The 23,951-nt window shown below is 38.7% G+C and overlaps 1 long non-coding RNA gene across 1 annotated transcript in view; it reads right to left on the bottom strand.

Moving 5' to 3' along the window:
- Positions 1–10,905: 10,905 nt before the first annotated feature.
- Positions 10,906–23,951, bottom strand: part of LOC137190935 (uncharacterized) — a 44,677-nt gene continuing 31,631 nt past the window's right edge. Inside the window, exon 3 of the long non-coding RNA XR_010930323.1 lies at positions 10,906–12,200. This is a non-coding gene — a long non-coding RNA (uncharacterized lncRNA). The remainder of the gene's footprint in view (positions 12,201–23,951) is intronic.

Below are 23,951 nucleotides of genomic sequence, written 5' to 3'. Positions count from 1 at the left end.
TTTCTGAAATGTTACTTAGTTTTTAAAACAAATGACTCTTTCTGTGCGCCATTTAGTTAACAAATCATTCCATGTAGCTCCACAACTACTTCTTCAAACATGAAGTGAGAAGTATGCTTTTTTTCCCAACCACTACATCACCTGTAATGTAATTATAGTGGCGGTTCTGATGTCAAAACATACTGTACGCCTAAATGAGTCAAACTTGGGTATTCAAGATTGTATGAAAGCAGACAGCATTATCACCATTTGAAGGTTTGAGTCCTAAAAACGCAGAGGAAAAACAGCTTGAGTGTCATTGTGGAGGGTTTCAACAGTAAACATTGTCTGGAATAAATCAGACAGCAGACAAGGCCGCTGCAAGGACTCTCGCATTCCCAAAAGTAAGCAAACGGCAGCGCAGTAAAGATGAATGGACGGACGGATGGACGGGTCTGGTTCTGAGAATTGTGTGTGGACTTAAATCATTGTCTGCATGTTTACAGCGGAGTGGTGGCACTCAAATGAGCTGTGTGGAACATGTTTGGACAAGATGTAAAACAAAAGGCCGTGCAGCAGCATGCTCTCAGTAAAGATGCTTTTGTGTTTAGATGATCTCACTGTATCCTGTGGTAGATCCACCGCTGGCAGAACAGTGCGTGTCACGGCTGCTGGTGTTGGTGGTGCCTGCGGTTCTCTGCAGGCAAATAGGGGATGATACACCATGACAGCCTCCAGATACCTTTTACAGATGAGGTCACAAATAGAGTAAAGGTCAGTGAATGCATCACACTCAAACTGGGTCCGTCCTTCTCACTAACACCCCGCTTCTTGTCCTCTTCCTCGCTCGTTCCCTCGGGTTATTGATCCTCCGTCCCTTCCATCGAACACACCATTCTCATCTCAGATACGTGGCCTGCATTTGGCCTCATCAGCCAGGAGTGAAATGACATTTAAGTCCAGCAGCAAGTCCGTGTGAAAGTGTACGATGTCGCCATTGACCTGTGAGGCGTGTCTGTAGGGTATATCGTCAAAATAATGGAAAACGATAGCATAAGCCACATTTTCCTAAGGTAAAATAATTAGGCAGCCCTGAAGTTATTTATTTCTTTAACAGGAAAAAACTGCAAAGCAATGTTAAACATCTGCTGTGAGCCTGACTCAGTTTTTTCAGCAGATTATTTTTCTTAATCATCTTTTAGTCTATAAAATATCAAAAAATAATGAAAAATGCCTGTTATAATTTCTCAGAGTCCAAGGTGGCTTCCTAAAATTCATGGTTTTACCCAACTATCAGTCCATAACCCAACGATACTCAGGTTACTATCATATATGACAAAGAAAAGCACCAAATCTTCACAACTGACAAGCTGAAATAGAAGAATGTTCAGCATTTTTTGCTTGATAAATGACTGAAATAATTAAGTTTTCGTCAATATAGTTGCCAATTAATTTTTTGTCAATCAGCTAATCAATTAACCAAATAACCACTTTAACTGTAGACTGAAACAAAACATTACAAAAATCCAGAGAAGTAAATAAAAACATGTGGAGTCACTACTGCTGAAAGTAAATCTACAGAAAACTAATCAACGTCAATTTTGATTAACAATTAAATTATGATGAAAGTAATCTATTAAGGAATAAGATTAGCAGTGTACACCCAGTGCTAGTGGCTCGGTGAGGCTGTACTTGGGCACAGCTGTACTTTGAGCTAAATGCTAACATTAGCATGCTAACAAACTCACAATGTCAATGCTAAAATGCTGATGCTAAGCAGATAAAATGTTCGCCATGTTCGCCATCTAATTTTAGCGTACACACGATGTATAGCTGAGGCAGATGGGAATGATTCCATTTTGTTTTGCAAGTGTGATGTCAAAATACAAGGAACTGGATAGTTTGAATTTTAGACGCGATGATAACAATTACTTGATGAATCACCAAAGTTGTTACAATTCATTCTGAGGGGGACATAAATATGTGAACCAAATTTCATGGTAATCCATCCAATAGTTGTTGAGAAATTTCACCAAAGTCACAAATGTGACCTCATGGCTCAAACTGATTTGCTGCTTTTCTCTGATTTATATCCCTGAAAATTGAAAATCTTTGGGTTTCAGACTGTTGGTTGAACGATACAAGCGATTTGAAGATGTCACGTTGGGATCTTTTGTTGAAATTGTGATTGACATTTGACATTTTACAAACTAGTTGATTAATTGAAAACCTAATCTACTGATTAATTCATAATAAAGCAATGCTCAAGTTTATTCAAGCATTAATGTCACAGCTGTCAAAGCAGATGAATGTATGATTGTCTGTGGTTGTTACTGGTTTATTATCTGTTTTCTGCAACTACTGAAAATAACAACAAAAGGTTTTATGGGTATGAAGAGACAGATGCTGACATGTGATACGCAGCGGTTCATCATGGTAGAAAAGCCACACATGACACAGAGAGTAGAGGTCGTGTGGAGTGATGCCTCTCATAAATCACACTGCCCCTGGTGGTATCTACACATGAAGATACGTCTGTTTTGAGATATCGGCTCCACTCAAGTACCACAGAGGTCAAAGAAAATGTGTTAGTGGTGCTCAAACAATGATATTTCTAAAAACTCAACAGCAAAGCATCTTCCAGAACAATGACCTAGTAACTAAAAACAAACCACAGACCTCAGTTGTCTTTTAAAAAACCATTTAAAAGGATAAGAAGTTGTGAAAATGGTCCACAGTGAGGTCTGTTGATCCAGCGTAACCAGGTCATTGTTTCTGGAAACACGTGTTACTGTTTAGTCTTTTAAATGTTTTCAATGTTTTGAGGACCAAAATGATACAAAATCCATTCATTTCCATTGTACTGAGATGGCAGCAGAGGTCTAAAAAAGCAAACAAAAGCAAAACTATCTGCATGGTACTTCAGTCTAGGTAAAAGGGAAATGTTTTTGTGAACTGGGTGAATTGATCCGTGAAGAACAGGGAAAATGTTTTAAGACTGCAGGTAAATACCATCATGCTTTGCTAAGGTTACAGATAACCTTAATCAAATTTGCTTTGTTTGTTTTGACCCACAGGAGCTGATGTAGCACCCAAACAAAATATGTGCTTAACATACAGTGGTTCTTACAAACGTCCTATTTAAAATGGAAGAGGAGCTTTAATCCTCAATCACTAACAAAAGAAGGTATATCTATATCAGGATCTTTGAGTAAACATTGCTCAAAGCTACTGAGGGAGCATCAATGACCCTTATTAACCTCTACTGGCAATCAGAAACAACTTCTTACATAAGTGTTGGCAACAGCCTGCCATCCCATGATTGCTAACATAAAACAACAAAATCTCATTTTCACAACAAAATAGAAAGAAATAGAAATAGCTGGCGAAGATAATAATTATAATATTTATAATAAGGGCAATAATAATAATAATAATGATTATGATAGACCTTTGTCATGTAGCTACATGTCCTGTGATTCATGGCAGTGGGTGGGGAAGGTTTTACTCTTGAACAAAATACAGACCAGAAATTAAATTACGAAACGCAGAAATCTCAGCACTGAGTCAGCCGTATTGATCAACGGCTCTGTCAAAGATATACTATGGTCATTTTCAGCTACAGGGTGGCAAAAAGGCCCCTTAACATAAGCCTTTCACATGACATCACATCAACTAAGTTACCTGGAAATCACTGCATACTTCTACTACATCTGTGCTTATTTCCGCGCCTTCTGCTCAGGAATCTCTTCGCCTCGGGGTATCCAGGTCTGGTGTACATCAACAACAGACATACACTCTATGGCAGACTTACCTTTTCCACCCTTTATATCTTTTCTGAGTGAATATTTTATGCTCTGCTGGTCACTAAACTGCCTGTCCCAGAGCGCCGTCTTTCCCCCTTTGTGGGAAGCAAGTGGTTGCTCTTCTACGGCACTTAATGCCTTTGCAGAAGATTGAGCGCTGCCATGATCATGACCGAGTCATGAGCCCGACGGCGTAGTTAAAGAAGAAACAGAGGAAGCATATATACAAGCAGTGTTCAGAGGAGCTTCACTGAACGCAGACATGCTCAGAGGTCGTCTTAAGGCTGAAAGACAGGCCTTTTCTTTCAGAGGCAGAGAGGAATGTCCTAGAAATTGGGCAGCTGCCGCGGATAATACAGCAACCAATAACCCTGTTTCCCTCAGCTGTAATGATGAGATACTGTTTGGCATGCTTATCTCAAGAGATACTTAATGGAGGGAACATTTATATCGCCAATAGCCATCAGGGCATTCTGTTTTACAAGTTGCCTTCTTAAACCATTAAGAGTTTTATGTCCTGGAGCACAGAGTTTTGTTTTACGCTGTGAAAGGGATATTGAATAGGTCCAGTCTCTGCAACTGATGTTTTAGGCTATAAACACTAAATAAGCACATGGTTTTATGTTCATCTACCAATCTTTGATGGTTTTTAAAATTCTATTTAGTGATACCCATGATCTTTAGGTAACTAGATTCAGAGATTAAACTGAAATTGAAAGATTTTAGGTTCCGCTTAAAGGGACAGATCACCCTAAAATTAAAAATACATACTTTTCCTCTTATTTGTAGTGCTATTTATCCATCTAGATCGTTTTTGGTGTGAGTTGCAAGAGTTTCGGAGATCTCGGCTGTAAAGAGATCATCTGTCAAATACAATGGAACTGGGTGGCACTCAGCTTGTGGTGCTCGAAACGTCAAAAAAATACATTTGAAAAACTCAACAGCCATATCTTTTTCCAGAAATCATGACGCGGTTACTCAAGATAAGCAGTTTCATGTAGGAGCTATTTTCTTTCTACCGAACTACACCTGCCAACCATCTCACCGTGCAGACAGAAGCATTTATCTACTCATGGTTGGCGGGTGTAGTTCCAACTGTCCCTTTAGGAAGAATTTTTAAGTGTTACATGCAGAGTATGTATGTTTCATTATTGGTCAATCTGTTGAACATTTTTTGATTCATTGTTTAGTCAATAAATTATTACAATATGGTGAAAAATGTTGATTAAAATTCTCAGAAGAGTCAAGGAGACTCTTCAAATAGCTCGTTTGTCTGACAGGGAATGTTTTTGCTCGGTAGCGGCTTAATTAATCATCTGAATATTACATTTGTTGGTCTTCTGTCAATCAACTGATCGATTGGACTAATCCTTTTCCCAATAAACAGTTACATCTTGTAATTCCCTGTAAAACCACAATTTGGCATTTTTATATTTCTGTTTGTGCACAGATTAAACAAACAAGATATAATGTGTCAGTTATTGAGTTTTAGACGTGCTAGTAGGTGTATGAACTTTGGACAGAGCAAGTCTAGCTGCTTCCAGTCATTATCCTCACCTCCCAGCTCCATACTTAATGCACAGACATGAGACAGATATCGATCTTCTTATCTCATTCTGAGAAAGGAAGCACATTTCTCAAAATGTCCAACTACTACTTTAATAGATATGGTACGTTTTGTCCAAAATAAATTCAACAAATTCCATTACTGAGTAATTGTTTTGGAGTAATCATCATATATCTGATCCTAGCCGTTGCTAAAAAAGTGTGAATTTTTCTGGCTGAGGTTTCAGGAAGGAAGTGGTGTTGAATGACCTGTTGTTAGGAACAATGTCACACTGCAGCCCACAGTATTTCTCAGTGTGACACAATAACGACTTGTTCTTGCCATTGAACATTGTGGCTCTGTTTGGACTGGTGCCATAACTGTGCTGTCAGGATTTTGCTTCCCCTCGCCAGCTCCCCAAACAAACTCTGACTATACTCTGCCTCTCTCTACCACATAATGGCGCCTTCTTCTCGTACAATGCAGTCACTAAACTATGTGTAGTGACAGCGGCTGATGTAACGCTGCGGTCATTGAGGCCGTTCGTCTCGCCTGGTTTGCTCAGAGGCACGTTGGCAGAGTCTGAGCAGCGATTTCTCGTTGACTGCTCCGAGCTGCCTGTGTGCCTGACACCATAACTCATGCTTGCCTTGCCTGGATGTAATGGTTAAGAGGAACATTGTACAGTACAGCACTAATGGCGGAGGAATGACATCTATTCTCAGTCAAAGCAGATTGAGGTTGAGCCATCCGTTACGAAAGAGGGATAGCCTCGTTTCCTTTGACTTGATTAGAGTGGTCGGCCAACCAATAAACTCAGGGACAGATATTAATGTAATTGCTGAAGCAGCTGGTTCCTGTCTGAGTTATGATCCATTGTTTGAGGGGAAAAACCAGTGAGAGAGGAATCAGAGAGAGGGGAAAGAGTATAATCATTTGTTAAGAGAGAAAGAGGAAGTCCACAAAATTGTGTTTGCACAACAGACACAGTGTAGTTGAATGTGAAGGCCTATCAGCCATTATACATCAACAACTAAATGTCCCTTTTATAGTCTGATAAATATTGCTGTCTACCCTTCAGTGAAACTGTCAGTGACTCATCGCCACAATGCACAGCACATCATACCTGAGAGCTCTTGAAGTCGAACATTCCCAGTTGTCCTTGCCAAGGTCTTTCCTAAGCGACTGAGCTCCTAATTGTATTTTCTTCAGATATTTGTTGCTTTGTCTGAAGCTTTCCTTTAAACATTGTTAAAAGACTTAGCAAGGCTAATTGTGATTATCACAACAATATTTCGTTGTATCTTAGGGCTGTAAAGCTTTCACCCTTGTACTCATAGTTATTTCTTGGGTGTAATGTTTTGACTGTAAATGGTAACTCATTCTTGATAAGAGCATCAAGTTTATTTGTTTGTGTTTAAAATGCTGCTTACATTTTCTCGTAGAAAAAGAACCTTACTATGACTGCAACAAACGATTATCATTATCCATCAATCTGTTCTCAATTAGTCGTATGTCAGCAAATGGTGAAAAATGTCAATCATTGTTTCCCAAAGCCCAAGATGAAACCTCTAATGTCCTGTTTTATCCCAACCAATAGTTGAAAACCCAAAGACATTCAGTTTACTGACATAGAAGACTAAAAACAACAGAAAACATTCACATTTATAAAGCTGGCTCCAGAAAATATTGACATTTCTTTTAAAAAAATGAATCATAACAATTTAAAATAAAGTTGCAGATTAATTTTCTGTCAATCAGAAAATCAATTAATTGACTAATCTTTGCAGCTCTAAACCTTATTCACACTGCTCAGATCTTCTACATTTGACTATTTTTTGTAAACAGACAGAAAAAACAGAACTATAATAGAAAATGTCTGAAATGCCTTCAGATACAGGCTTTCGCTCTTTTCTTTGGGGGAGTCTAAGCCTGCTCTTCTACTGCCACCTGGTGGTTGAAGAGGAGTAATGTAAATGTAGTGCAGTCACAGGGGAGTTAGACACTTATGCAGAGCTGCACACATCAGCTGCACCCTGTCCACACAGCATTTCCTATTCTAAATATGGCCATGACCTGTTTTAATGTTTAATGTTTGCAGTCTGCAGGCAAGCAGAGGCCACTGTCAGCACATTTCAGATGCTGCTAAATGTCTGCAGCACTGTAAGACTAGCCATTGGTATCATAATAATGCACACGTGTTTTTAACAAATGTTCATCAGACCTATTAAAACTTTAAAAAATTAAAACTTTATCCTCAAGATGATAATTTTTCATGGACAACTGAGTCCACTGGAAGCCATATTATGCCAGATCTGCTCATATGGACACTGTTGTATATAAATATTTGTAATAAACAGAACAGAATCTGTAATATGCCTAGATGCGCACATGAATATGATTTCCACTAGATGGCAGGTAAAGCTCATGGACTCGACGCCTCAGTATCTTTCCCCCCCGAAGCTGCTCATGAGTTTTCCATCTAATCATGTCTTATTCTGCTGGGAGCTGCCTCCCGGAGTATCACACCTGCCCACTTCCTTTTTTGCCTTCATGCCAGGGGAATGCAGTAACCTGCTCCCACAATGCACTGCAGCTCCCCTCCGTGAGGAAACACTGTAGTGGTGCTGTGAGCATATGGCACTTTCTTAAAAAAAAGAAAAAAAAACAACAAAAAAAAAACAAAAAAAAAAGCCAAAAATTAACCTTTACTATGAAATGCTGTGTGTTAATTCTGACAGGCACTGAGGCTCGTGGGGTGAGAGGGATGTTGAAGTCTCTGGGACGTCATTTTTAAACTTTGCCACTGTGGATATCGATGCAGCTCATTTTCATATGCAAACAAGTGTAAACTGGGACTTGAAACTTTTTATTGTGATGGTAACAAAAGTGAAACTTCAACCATCACTCCTCTGAGGGAAGGTCTATACTGACAACTTGCAATTAATTAAATTTGGATGTAATCATAATTCATTTGATTAAAACAAAAAAAATATGAGACTTTGGTGTTATTCTTTGAATCTTTACTCACAAGAGAAGAATTTGTTGATAAATTAGATGTTTTTTCAGCACCACATAGCTGCAAAAATAAATGTAATTCAGTCTATTTATTTATTTACTTTTAAGTCTTAATACTGGACTGATTTCACAGATTCGGGACTATGTGCTGCTGTAGAGTTTGATCAGAATGAAAACCTGCTTAATGGGCCTCTTCCAGACATACTGCTTCAGGCTACCGAAACAAACAAAGAATATCTAAATCTGTGAATATCATCATCATCATCATCACTGCTTTGTGATAAATAAGACATTTTGATATTTCAAAATGATATGAACACTTTTAAAGTGATGTGTATTATCTTTATCTGGAGTAGAGTATCAGTATCCCCCATCCTTCTTTACTTATCACATCCTCGGCCCTTTGTTTACTGCAAACCACACTGCACTGCATTGTTTGTCAGGCTGAGGGAGCCTTGATGGAATCAGAGTCCATTAACATGGAAGGCAGCGTCGAGGTGACTTTAGCTCCTAATTAAAAACAGATGTGTCCATTTAATAGTCTTAATACTTTGTGGGAGAGCGAGACAATCACCGCAGAAATATCTATTTGCCTCATTAAATCGGGAAGCTTGATCATGATGAGAAGCAGGGTAATGAATGAAGACAGACATGTTTACCGGGTTGTTTAAACAGTGTTTGCTGGGAGGAGAGAGGGTGGAATCTAGATGGACTGTTGTTTGGTGGCGGGGTGAGGAGGAGGGAGTCCTCAGCTAGTTGCGGATTGATATGATGAATGGTGTGTAAACTTAGGTAAAAACAAGGAGGAGACACAAGAAACTGGAACAACTCAGTGTCAACAGTCATTGACTTTCAGTCCAAGTTAAAAAATATCGAGCCTGGCAGGTAGCTTCGTTTGGTGAAGCTGTAACTCTGAATTGCATCACTGCTTATAGATGTTGTTTTCCTTCAGTAATGTATTAAAGGGGACATATCATGCTTTTAGTGATTTTCTGTTACTTTTATACTGTTATGATGTTGGATGTCTGTTAAACATGGGCATGGGAATGTAAGTCCAGGCCTCAGATGCTCTCAACACTCTGTTTTCAATGTCATCTCTACTTCCTCCTTGTGATGACATCAGATCGATCACACATGCCCATAAACAGCCGTCAATTCCATAGTCTTTGTTGCTATGGCTGTTGCTAAGGTTGTTGCATCAGAGCTAAAATGGCCTGTTTCAGACAGAGGCTGAACTGTGAAGGGCTGCATAAAGGGCCAATATAAGATAAATAAGAAGTTTTTTTGGACTGTAAATCATGCAAAGATATTCCAATAGAGCCCCAGAATATAAATATATAAACCTTAGAATGGGCATGATACGTCCCCTTTAAGGCAGTACGACTAGCTAATCACAGTACAACCTGAAACTTCAAATTCATCTGAAGTCAATGGTGGTTGAACTCTTTTGCACTACATTTGAGCTGCAACTGTCAGCACGCACGATAAAAAGGACACACCAAGGACCAAGGACTCACAAGAGACCAATTTCAAAAAGAAAGACTGAAATATCCTGGCTAGTATGGATCAAGTTCCAATAACACTGGATCCTACACTTCCTATTATGCAACAAAACACAGTCTTTCATCAAACTCTCCACGCCTCCTACATGCACACTTCCTTCAAACTCCACACCTCCAGTTTGTAACGCAGGCTTTCTGTTAATAATTTAACTGTCAAGCCCAATCTGAGATAACCCTAATGACATCATCAGGGTTGTTTGGACTCCTTCCAAAGCCACAGCAAACATTATACAACTGTTTTCATTGGATGAGTAGTACACCTTGTGACGGGAAAACTGAACTTCATGTGTAAAACTGGTGGAATGCCCCTTTAAGCTGCAGTTCCTCTAGTGGCCATTAGGTGCTACAAAAGCTCCGTGAACTGAAAAAACCCTCGAATTTCTTACTTGAAATATAAAGTTATTGTACAATTTAGTCTCAACTGATATCCAAGTTAAAACAGTTTTATTAAAAGATATCAAGGTTTAAAGAGAAGCATCTTAAGGATTGTGTTTGAATGATCGATTGGTCTCTCATCCTATCATACTCAGCTATGGTGGCTGCCACTTGCTCCCCCTCAGCTGCATCATGGATCCCTCCTTTTTGCCAAAATTTGGGTTTTCTGGCTTCAGTAACTGCCAAGATGGCACCAAGCAGTGATCCCAAATCCAGACTTCAAAACCTCCCAGATCATCTGGGACATCACAGATGCTGCATCCATGTTTTTCTACAGTGTATGTTTCAAACACAATTTGCAACAATACTTCTTACTATCTTATTTGCTTTATTAAGTTCACTTTACATTTGGGAATTATTTAAACTATACCAAAACAGCATGATTTACATATGCACTGGAAATTATTGAATTATTTACTTGGATGCAAATCACAAGCTTTTTTACTGTCCCTTGTTACTGTAGTTGTTGTTGTTTATCAATCAGTTGCAACCTACTGAAAGTCATGTGAGATATTATCAGCATTTTAGTTGATAAACCTAGATCAAATTAACTGATGAAACGTACTTCCATACAACCATGGTGAATGAAAAAGTTTCACGTGTTAATACGAGTCACTTTTTGAAATGATGGTATATTCTAAATCAGTCTTTCCTCGAGGATGGAGCCAATGTGCAGTTCATCAAATGAGGAATAAAGTATTTACCTCTTTGTACAATATAGACTTTTATATTGTAAGGATACCTGCTATAAAACCTAACATCATGCTATGGCTGTACAGAATATTTTCAATGTTAATTAAAACAGATTTTGGGTTTTTTTTTGATTCATTAACTGTTTGTTTTGTCCGACACCAGGGCTGTGTGGTCCAGTAAGGGCGCCGGGGTGCTGCCCCTCCTGCAACTTTTGAAATACATACTTACATACATACTGATGTACAATCGTTTTTGTTATTGTTGTATTGAGTGTGTGTGTATAAACTAATGAAAAAGCTCTCTTTGCCTGTGTGCCGAAGGGTGTACTTTTTTCTGTGCGCTGATCGCGGAGACCACACTGATATCAACCCTCCGTTAATCCCGGTAAGACAGCGAGCATGTGGACCCCCAAGTGTAAAAGTAACAAAGCATTACTGGGATTAGTAACTGTAATATAATTACCGAATTTCAAACTGTCATCCCTTACACTACTCGTTACTGAAACAAGTAAGAGCTACTCTAGGGCTATGGCCCCACCTAGTGGAAAAGTCATGCCACAACACTGTCCAACACCAAAACAAAACCCAACACTGAATATCTACAATGATATAAAACACATAAAAAGTTAGTCCTTTTGATTCATGAATGACTTAAACAATCACTTATCAAATCCTCTATTGGCTAATGTTCTATTGATCGACTAAATGTTTAACAGGCTGTTGGCAAGGCAAGCTGCCTTGTCAACTGTTTCAGAATTACTGTGGTATTAGTGTACATCATATGCATGTCAAGTTCATTCAATTTATAATACATCCAGTGTTTAGTAAGGCACATGCACACAAGCACGCACACACACACACACAAACATAGGAATGCACAAAAGCAGAAATCTAAGCCCAGCTGACTGGTTGAGCAGTGTGACTGCACTCTTGTCTGTATGACAAGGACAAAGATGTGTGTGGACACTTCAGCCTTGCTCAGGGATCCGCTGTCACATCCCATCATCAGAGCGGCGCATTTACACCAGCTGCTGCTCCAGGACGGCTCACTAAGTGGGTGGCGAACCTTCTACAGGTCGACAGTGGTGCTCATGTTAGGATCAGTGTCAGCGTCAATGTTACAGCCTCTGCATGGTGAAAAAATCCTGCATCTTTTAAAAGCCTGCAAATTAAAAATTGTTTCTGAATCATCATAAGCAATTGATTCACATGGAAAACATTGAGGACAAACATACTGGGAATAGAGTTTCTATTGCAAAAAGGCAGAAGTTGCACCCAAGTAAATAAAACAACAGAAGAACATAAATAACAAAACTGATGCTGTATCAATATAATCTGTGAGATCGGATGTGTACATATTTGTGTATGCATAATAGGCCATGATTACATTTTTGGCATTTAGTCTGATTCCAAATTATGACAACCATTAAGCATTTGATGTTGAATAGAAATGTTACAGGTTCTAATGGATTTAGGGATGTAACAAAAACTAATTGCCACTTTCGCTGTTCAGTTTTAAAAGGTTTATAGGATAAGGTAGGATGATGATGAAGGAGGAACCCGACCTAAAGAGAAGCTAAACCAAGACCTTGTTATTTTCAGACATTTCATTTCAAGCAACCACCCTTTTTCATTCATTTACCATGTGTGGATTTATGTTTATATATTTTAAATTCATTGTCTGATATAGGTATATGAGACTGAACACTGACAGGTTATCATTCATAAAGCTAAGCTCTAGGATGTCAGCCGCTCCCCAGTGAGGTTTCTTGCATCCTGCACTTGCATTCAGTGTAAAAAAAACAAGAGCTTGGCAGCACGTTACTCATCCATTGGATAGGTTGTTGGTGAAGTTGTTAGCGTAGATAATGAGCTAATTGGCACTGGACGGATCTGCTGTGTGTGCTGGAAAATAAAAAGATCCCGAGAGACCTGAACCTACCTCCATTTGGGAGATGGTGGGGCTGTGTGTGTGTGTGTGTGTGTGTGTGTTTGGATGTGTGAGTGTGTTCTCAGTGGTGTAGTTTCTAATGTAGTGTAAGAAACATGGGAAAAGGAAGACATGTGAAACAGACACATTAGCAAAGGTCAAAAGGGAAGTTGGAGGTTAAGGAGCCGAGGAGGAGACTGAAAGGAAAATGTGATGATGATGCATGAAGTTGAGGGCCAAGGGTACATCTGGGACTGATACTGTCAAACTCTGCTGGGTTATTGATGTAAAAGCCTCATAACCTTTATGATTTCAATATTACTAATTAAAAACTTTTGTGATTTTAACATTTTATTTGACCCGCTCGATCATATGGCCCTCTAGGGTCTAATGAAACAGCTTCAAAACCAAATGAATGAAGTAAAATATACCAGTGTTACTTTTGGCTCCTGTTAATGATTTTATTTTACTATTAGGCCTCGTTATCACTGTTAAATCGGTGTTAGTTTTACTCACATTAAGTCTTTTCATTGTTGTTTGATTATTTTATATAATCTTTACAGTGATGTTTCATCAACCATCAACCTGCACTCTGACTCCAAACTCATTTCAGTGGATGTTTCGATCTCAATCTGATTATTTTTATCATGCACCTATATAACTTATAAATTTTCCTGCAAAGTGCCAATATACTTCCTGCATCTGCACGGCTGCAAGGGTCTGTGTGTCGTAAATTTTGTCATCTGCCGAGGTCAACGAGTATGCACCGACAATGTGTGTCTGTAAACCTGTGAGTATATTCGGCACTTAAACATCTGCCAACAAAAGCCCAAAGTCAATGATACATTTACTAATAAAATAATATCCACAAGGTTGAATAATTCACAGAAGGGCACATGGAAAATAGAAAAAACCAACTAAAATACATCCTTAAGGAAAGTTATGTTAATAGACATGGTTGGGGTATTACAGTCATGGATAAATCATCTTTTGCTGTATAAAACTGTAGTAAAAACACATTGTACTGCTTCCACTTTCACCACCTCTATAGTTGGATGTGTTGTGGTTGATCAAGAAAACAAATACACTGAACACTGGAAAACAGTTAGTTTCTAATAAGTTGACTTTTCGGGGATATAACAACAGCCTCATAATCCTCATAATAAGCAGGGAACAACTGTGACTTTCCATTATTTAGCAGGCCAGTATTGGTACACCAATGTCGATCCAACTCCACTCTAAATGTCAACCTTCCCTGGAGTAAAGCTCTATCAGCTCTAAGGGACCCAGACAGAGTTGACTGTAAACATGACTGCACGAGCGGGGACCCAACTGTCTTCTGAGGGGTAATTATTATTATTAGCACTCTGAGCTGCACTGCGTCCCCACGAGGTCTCCAGAACAATGAACATCCACATGGCTGCTGTGACAAACGCTCATCTAGGTATCCGAGTGAGTCAGCGAGACGTTAATACCCAGGCTAATAATGGCTGCCAAGTGGAGCTAACACTGAGCTAATAGCAGCGGTGAGGGACAGGCAGGCGCCACCGTGGGGATGCATCTCACTCAAACTTGGCCATCCAGAGGCCTCGTCCTCAGGCTATAATTAGTAGCCAGTGACAACAAGGCTCAACAGAGGAGAAGCAGCATGCCAAGCAGGTACACAAGGGTCTGTACAACAATAATAATTACCAGTCACCAAAACAATCAACTCCCAGTGCTGAATATTCTATTACATATGATATGTGTTAAGTTTTTTAGCAAACAATACATATCGTGGCCAAGTTCAACAACAACCAAAATGCATTCAAAGTGTGTTGACAGTCTAAAAAAGCTTCGGAAACTAAATTTATATCTGTACAATCTAATACAGTTCAATATATTAGCAACAGTAAAACCTTTGAGAGGCCTGTGATGCACAATTTTTGGGTGTCAAGAGGGATGTTTATAGTTTATTGCTCTTGATCATAAATGCACCATCCTACTGCTATAAATACTCACTAGTGAACCAAATCCGTGGCTGAAAACAATCCCCAATAAATGCACTATTATGTTTTCTAGAGATTTATATCTTCAGTGGGAACCAATGGGCTTGATGCTGAATGCTACAGACAGGGTAAGAAGTCAGGAAGTATTGAGTATTTTGGTCTTTTTATGTGATTTGTTGACAACAACAAAAATATAGATTATCGCCAGCCTTATCCTTAAGTGAACAAAACTGAAGTACACTATAAAAGTATGGCTACCACCATACAATGCAATTCAATAAAACAACACTATAAACAAAAGCCTCATACATTATTGTCACTTTAAATATCACTGTATCAACACCTCTCTAACACAGTCTCAGTACATCATCACACATTATAAGCTTCATACAGGTAGAGTTTGTTGTGACTTGCAAGGCTGTTGGATTCTATTATATTGCACAGGTGCTCATTACATTATAATATATTATAAAAAGAAGAGGCTAAAAATGACTTCTGATGCCTCTGTAATTTTGGTTATTTTATGTTATGGGTTTTGCCATATACCACTGGATCAGCACCTGTTTAATGCCAAATTGTCTGATAGGAAGAAATGTATAAAACAAGAAAGTGATTAAGTGTTGTCTGTCAGTACAGATAGGAAGTCAACAAGATGAAAAAACACTATGCAGACAGTTCAAGGTAAAACAACAACAGGAAATGTGAGGTCAAATAGGTTTGATAGAGTTTATAGTCTGTGTGCATTGGGTTTTTTTTGTTACTTTGACTTTTGCTCTGAATCTAGCTTCTAGTTCCTACAATGAAACTTGATCTGAAGAAAAAAAAACTGCAAAAAAATCTGTCAACTGTGAAATAATAACCTAATTTAATAATCTAACAAACATTGATCAAATAAAGAAAAGCAAGTTACCAAGGTTCCATACTCTGAATTTACAAAGAAATAAGGAATCTAACTGGCTCACTGCTTGTTCATTTTGCACCAAATAGTTTTGGGTTTTTTTTTTCCAGTGACAAGTGCAGAAATGAGCATATATAGCAAGTGCAAATGTTTTAACAGCAATCTAACAAAAATGAGGCAGAAGCCCATTATCCTTCTTCAAAATACATATCAGCCCTTCACCTAGACACAATCTGTATCCTCACTGATGGTCTAAGACGCAATTACCACATCCAATAAAACAGCAGACATTTTTCATATTTCATTGTCCCCTGAGTACAAGACTCAGTTGTGGAATTATTGACCTGCTATGTTCAACTGGCTGAGTGTAGTTTTAAATATGAATGCCACACGTCTTATGTGCAGTACATTAGAATCCTCTCTGTCTTGTAATGTGGAAGTAAATGGGGTCTTAAGGACATCAAACATGTTTTAAAGTAAAGTAGATGAGATGAGGAACTGACCCCGTCCTGTCTATTTTTTTTCAAGTGTGCTCTAAACCTATACAAAATCTGTTTGAATCCTCACATCAGTTGAAAATGATGTCATTGATTGATATCTAATATGAAATGAAATGACAGATTCACTATGACATTTGTCCTGAATGAAACCAGGTACACATAGAGACAAGAAATACAGTTAAGTAAGTGCAAATGTATTTCTCCATTGACAATGTGTATCTTTCTCCTTTAGGTTAACATTTTATTGTTCAGTAAATGTGAAACTGTAAGCCTTGTTCCTCCATCCTAATAATTTCTATTAGATGTGTTACCTGTATTGCATTATGTATTGTATATTTTGCGTGTTGTGATGTATAATTTTCAGAGTGAGATTTTTCAGTTTTTACTATATTATATACATTTGAACTGGGTGATATTTGACTTCTCTACATGTAAGGCTACATCCAAAACCATAAAACAATAATAATGTCAGCAGCTTACAGTAGCACCTGTGAACTTTGTGTAACTTTCCTTGATTTTACTTCATTTAGTACCTTATCAAATACAGAACAAATACACTGTACATGCTGTACATACAGTACATAGTCCTGTATTGACTGTGATAAAAGGAAGTGTTAGTTGACAAAGCTCTGTGTTTGGAGACCTCCCAATGCGGCTGTTGCTGCAACACAGTATCTAAAGCCGACCCCTTGCTGCACCGAGCCCAGGGGCTGATGGGAGTTCTCTGGGGAACCATTAGCGAACGGATCGGCAATGTGGCGCGCAGGGAGCGAGCGCAATTTATGGGAGAGCGCCGAAACTCACAACACTCTAACAACACCTGTCACCCCTGCGCCTAATGAGAAACACAATTAGCAATTAACAGTGCGATCTGTCAGGGCTAATACCTGCCTCCCTGCACACACACACACACGCACACACACACAAATGCACAGCAGGGAGGAGGAACTAGACCCCCTTCATCAGCACTTCCATGCAGGTATGAGATGAGCCCAAACAAGCGGATCAATTAGACAGGTGATGTAATGTTGTGAAACCTAAGCTGATGCCTCGGTGGCAGATTTTCTAAACAGTGTCCTCGCTGATGCTCCGCAGTGACTTTTAAGACAGGAATTAAGTGTGATTTTTTATCACTCAGCGGGGAACTTAACTTTGGAGTCGGATGCACTGCATACTGGCCGTAGATCATACAGCGTGGGCCATTAAACCGTGTGTGCAGGAAGTTTGTCAAAATGCGCTTCCCCGGTAGATTTGGGGGGCTCTATTCTTCCTGTAAAACAATTGCCACCACAGGGATTAATAGAAGAAGAACTGAAGTGAATATAAATAGCACAGGCAGTTAGTTGGTTCCTCATGGACACCAACTTCTAAACATTTATCGATTTATTCGATTCCTCACACCTCCTGGTATTTCCTACTGATTATTTCTGAGGGGACATTTGAGGACGTTTCTAGTCGTGTGCAGGTTTTCAGTAAGTTCCTCAAGAAAATAAAGAGGAATGCAATGCATAGCTCTTGTTCATAATTAATAGTTGAGACATGCACTGTTGTTTCATGTGTATACATACAGTAAGTAGTTCATATATCATGTTAGCATTCAAGACTTTTGTTTGTTCTCATGGAAGGAAGTGAAATTTTCTGTCGATATTACTTATGCCGCAGTGGAGAAATCTGCTAAATCTTTAATGGATCTCAATAAAAGGGGAATATACAACTGCTACCGCTCTGTTACTAGAAGCCTAAATACAACTAAATGAATGCTACATTTTCAGCTGCTTTACATGTAAGGTTATTGATCTGTATTTTGGATACATTTCCACACATATTTACTCTATCATTATGCAATAGAATAACAGAAAGAGGTCAGAGGTCAGGTTTGGTGACTGCTTGGCAGGGATTCATTGTCTTGCTCAATGATACTTCATCAGGCCAGATGACTGCCAAACAAAAGGTTTAAATCTACCTCGTTTATATTCAACTTTAGCAACGTTCAAGTGGAATTTAAATTTCTATTTTTGCATACAGACATCATGAAAATTTCTAGTAAACAGTCTAACACATATCCCGCCTCGCACACACCAGCATAAACACTGGCTGTCTTCTAATTGGATTACACCAGTAAGTGTGTGTTTGTGTCTGTGTGTGTGTGTGTGGCATCTCCAGCATAGTAATTGTGTCAGCCTTGTTGGTCAGTGGGGAATTGAAGTGTTAAATCCAATTCTGAATTTGTATCTCTCGTACAGAGGAGGGGGAGATGTAGCGTGAGTACCAACCATATGTCACCGTCCCCAATTCAGAGGGATTGAATATGGATGAGACACAACTCGGGGTCCTGGCGTCGCCACTAGTAGCAGGTTTGGGTTGTAACAGTGTACGCTCATTTGTTATCAGCAAGGAAGTGGAGTTGTAGACACCAGCACAAACTGACAAAGATTTTCCTTAATTAAGATAAAACTGTTTCAGTGGCTTTGACCTTAAAGTTTCTCTTGTACTGTAGTGCGAAAAAGCATTTTATGGATTTGTGTTTGTATCTTCTTATACAGCAGAACTGCTCATATGTATTTTTGGATGTTACCTAAATAAACAGACAGTAATGTCAAAACGCTATATAACTGCAGAGAATAAAAACCAATGGGCCTCATGCATGAATGTTTTCTTATTTTTCTCTTCTTGCACAAAGCAGTAAGAGGAAAATAAGAAAATCCTACGTGGGATTCAACAAACTCTCTGCCTGAACTTGTAATAAATCGCTCGTTTCAGCCTGATGAATGTCACCTGTTCATTAAGAGGTGAGATGGGCTCATTAGCATAATCCACGCCCCCTAAAATTGCCATATAAGGCTCCATGTTTCCGCTCCGTTTGTGGACGAGTTTCATTCACAAAACGTTACCAAAGGAGTAAAAACACCGCCAAACTTCAAGTCCTGCTTTCAGAAATCAGAAGACAAACACATAACAAATGATGTCTTGTTGTGACAGTAGGAGAACCGACGCAATTAGAAAATATGAATCAAGCAAACGTGTCATCGGAGCAGCTCTGCACTGTGACAGAAATAAAGAGGGGATGCTTTGACGTGAAGTTAAAAAATCTTTCTAAAGCAAAGCGCTCTGTGATGGGAGGCGGTCAAGGGATGTGACAGTCACAGAGATATTAGAGGAGAATATTATAGTCTACAGGTGATGTTACACTGTCAGCTGGAAGATGATACTGGACGGAGGCCTGCAGGGACACACGAGGAGGCTGTTGGAGTGATTGACGTTTCCTAGCAACTACTGACATGTAGAAATGGCAGCCATGATGATGAAAATATGAAACAGAATATAAATTTTGCATTAAGTTTGTTTTACTTATATATTACATGTTTTGTTATTTTCCGTATCATATTTAAACTCAAAATTAATTCAGATTAGGACATAATTGTAAGTCAAACAAGTCTTTCTCCCCAGTCAAGAAAGGCGAGAGATGATATATTCATGGAACAGGTCTGGATCTTCTTAAATCACTCGTACGTGCATTTTATGAACAAATTTCTTCGTGCGAGTGCTTCTTGCATGAAGCCCATTAAATCTTTTTTCTGTTCTAATTTCCGTTACAGACATGTGCCTTCGAGTTTTGTCACAACTAAACATCTGATGAAGTCCAATATTTCACTTTCTTTCAGTTGTTTTCTCATTTTTTAATCCAGGCTTTGTGCCAAGTTACCATGATTCCAAAATTATGTCAGCGGTCTCAGGTGAATGATGTAAAATTTAATTACTGTGATGGAAACAATTCAAATTAGAGCATTGAAACACAAGTTGCATGTAGGTTGTGTGCCTTGTGACTCAATTCATGTGGAATGTGTCTACGTGGTTCAGATGGTGTAATGTAACCGTGCAGCTTTGCACTCTTCAAACTGCTTTTAAAACATTAAAACATCACATCTGTCTGAGGGGGGAAAAACTGATTGGGACAGTGTGAATGCCATTTCTTACTTGGGAACATGGTTATGTGTGTGATATTTGTTAAAATGTGTCATTGCTTTATATTAAACCCTAAAATTATAACTGATAAACTAAGTAATCTACCACTATCTACTGCTGACTGCTATCGCAATTCATGCTATAGCTAGTGGAAGCTTTGTCTGTAGTCTTTTCCTAACTTCATCAAAAAGAAAATCCAAGAAAAGCAGATGTCACAGCACGCCAGCACATGTCAATCAACAGCATACTTCACCGTTTGATTGACAAGTGATCTCTGGGGAAGTGCGGTAAGGAAACAGTTGACACCAAACGTTTCTGTACAAACCAAAAACAAAACATGACTCTTGTGAGTTACCACTTTAAATGAATAACAAAAAGGTGTTAATAACAATATTTTTTTCTAATATTCCCTGTTCACTTTGCGTTCTTCATTCAGTGTCTCCGATAGTTTTTTTTTTTGTTTTTTTAATTACAGTCAGTATGCGCAGACTAATTGGCTGCTGGTTCAAGTAATGAAAATTGAACGTAAACCACAAATCTCAAGTGATTTATTACAATACTCAGGAAATCATCATTTTTTGATAAAGCTACAATTTCAAAGAATGAAAACTTCTAGCTTTGATGTCATCATGAGACAAGACGTGTGTATCTGCTTCAGTGAAACTGATGTTTTTGTTTCCCATTTTTAAGCTGAGAAAGTCTGACTGCTCATAAAAAACTGTTCTCAGCAATGCTCTGCTTCACATTCAATCTTTTGCACGCATTTACATACTGGAGTCGGGCAGAACGGGCAAAGTCTTACTTGGCATTAAGACCAAAAATGGTATTATGTGGGAAAAAAAAAGGCCGGCAATGGTGGGGTCGTGTTGTATCAGGTACAGGTGAGACAATTAATTATAATCTAGGAAGGCTGGTTTGAGTGTAATGCATCCATGACTTTGCAGCAGTTTATTATACTATGGAGAGTCACAATAAGTAGTCAATTAATCGATTAGTTGATCAACAAAATTAATCGTCGACTAATTTGACAATCGCTTAACCATTGTAAGTCTGACATTCTCTGGTTCCAGCTTCTGGTTTCCTTAGTCTTCTATGATGATAAACTGAATATCTTTGTGTTGTGGACTGTTTGTCGGGACACCATTATCTGACATTTTAAAGACCAAATGACTAATCAATTAATCAATAAAATAATCCACAGATTAATCAATAATGCAAATAATCGATAGTTGACGACCGTGCTGTGACAATTGCCAGGTAAACAACAGAATTACCTCATTTATGTGACAAAGGATCCACAAGTCAAAGCAGGTTTGACCTGCTAAGCCACTTCATGTTGTGTTACTATTTATAGTTTTAACAGTCATGTAATTTAACAGCCTTGCATTATGGCAATGCAAACTGTCAATCTGAGATTGAGATATATCTGACATATTTTTTGTTTGTTTTCAACTTGTGCCTCAATTTTATTTCATCCCTGTTCCTGTTATTCATTTCAGCTGGATATGTCTCAATGTCACCTTAAGTTATTAATGATTCGTGGAGTAAGTCGATATGCACTGCCTTACTCATAGGTCAGGGCATTTCTTGCTCATTTTTCCTATTCAGATTGGTGATGACAACCAGCAAACTGCTCTAAAACACATGTCTGACCTCTAGGCTCCCATTAGCATCTATAGTACGGCTGATGTTGCTGACATGTGTTTGTACTTTAGCAAAAACATTGTTTGTAGTTATGCTTCAGTAAATGTAATCATAGACTCTATGACATCACCTGGGGGGGTTTCATTGCAGTGTCCAAATCAGTTTCCTCTGCAGCTTCAGGGTTCTTTTCACTTATTTCTGTTATATTATTACCCGAGAGACAGTTACATATCTGCAATATAAATGTATCACATATACAGTATGTGAACTAATTTTATTTTGTGTACTTGGCTTTATGATGTCTCTGCCTTTACAGAACTTATAATCTCATTTTTTCTTCTTCATACAATTACTGAGATATTTTGGCCATTTTAGTTGATCCATTGTTCCGCCTGGTTTTCTCAACAACCCATAAAAAGCATCATATCCACTAATAATACCAGGCTAACCATAGTGGTGTCAGTATGCAGTAAAGAACTGCTCCACTGTGCCTAATACCACCTCTTAAAAAGACAATAACAGCCCGCTGTTTCCAGTCGATTAATGTTTAAAGAAAAGGTGACACTACTGAAAGTGGCAGATACGGTTATTGTTGTGAATTTTTAATATACTCGCAGACTTACTGGAAGCTTATGGAGTAAATCAGTAAAAACGTCTGTTAAGAATTTCTCTGACTTTAAAAGTGCCACAGTAGGGCAATACAAACAAGAATATGTTTTACAAACAAGATTGTGGCAGTGTTTTACAGTGCTAACCATAGCATTTGGTTAACACAAACTGTTACTGTTACATGGAACAGCCTACTATTACCAGTCCTATACTGAAGCTTCTTATAAAAATGTTAACTGCTAGGCAAATCAGTAGTATTTACATAAAGAGTTGGGGATGTTATAGTAATAAATACCACGGTAATCCTACAATCCGAAAACTCTCTAATATGGCAGACAATTGGTACATTAAATCAAATGAAAGCCATGCATAAATTGGCACATGCATGTAGAACAATACAAAACAGTTAAGCTGAGTAAGAAACACATTAGCGCAACACAACATGCGTTGGTATAAGATAATGATGTGGTTAGCAACGTATGGGAAGTTAATGAATGTCCAAAAAATAGACACAGCACTCGAATGACCCATCCGTCTACTAACAGCATGCTTCTAGTGCAGAGTCTCGCAAATAGAGGGCTCAATCAGCATGTTTGCAAGGTGAAGACTAAAGGTGGAGACTAGATTACACTGCATGGTTAGAACAAGAAGACTAACCCACCCATTGTGGTCAGCGGTTTGTGCAAGGGTGTGAACAAACACACAAATGCACACACACACTCACACTCACCTCCTTTTCATTAAGACCAAGGAGTGTGAGCAAAGTTTGCTTTTGTAATTGCCCTACTCCTGCAGACTGTTTGACAGGCAAACAGTGGTGTGGTCTGGGTTTTTACGTGTGCCAGAAACTCTTTAACAAGCAGTGATTAACCAGAGGCAAGGTTGTGTCAAACTGCAAATTCACTGTCAAGAGCAAAGCTCAAGTACAACCTTTCTTTTATTCTGTCAATGAGAATAAAAGATAGGTTGTGGGAAATGGTCATTTCACCTGAGCAACGGAGAGAAGTCAATGCCAGACTATAATTCTGCTTCTCACAGGGTAGTCTGGCAAGGCTCAACAGGTGTTCGGGCTGTTCAATGGATGATTTTTAGTTCTCAACTTTCTGGACAAATCTGATGCAAGAAATGGGTGTTAATGCATTATATACAGCACCTTGAATTGCCCCTGTGTCTGCAGTGTGCTATTCAAATAAACTTACCTTGCCTTGTTGTTGTTCAAGTTGAAGAATTATGAGAGGCATTGAGTCACATCACCATCTAAACACTTTCCCTAGTTCACCTATTGGTCATGTATGCCATGGGCTTAAGGCATGCTCGATACATTATTTATTTTTTTCCCTTCTCTGTTTCAAATCCGCCTCACAACAGGAGTGGTATCAGC

This window comes from Thunnus thynnus, chromosome 10, assembly GCF_963924715.1.
Source record: "Thunnus thynnus chromosome 10, fThuThy2.1, whole genome shotgun sequence".
NCBI lineage: Eukaryota > Metazoa > Chordata > Actinopteri > Scombriformes > Scombridae > Thunnus > Thunnus thynnus.
Note: the sequence above shows the minus strand (reverse complement) of the source record. Positions and strands in the feature narration are given on the sequence as shown.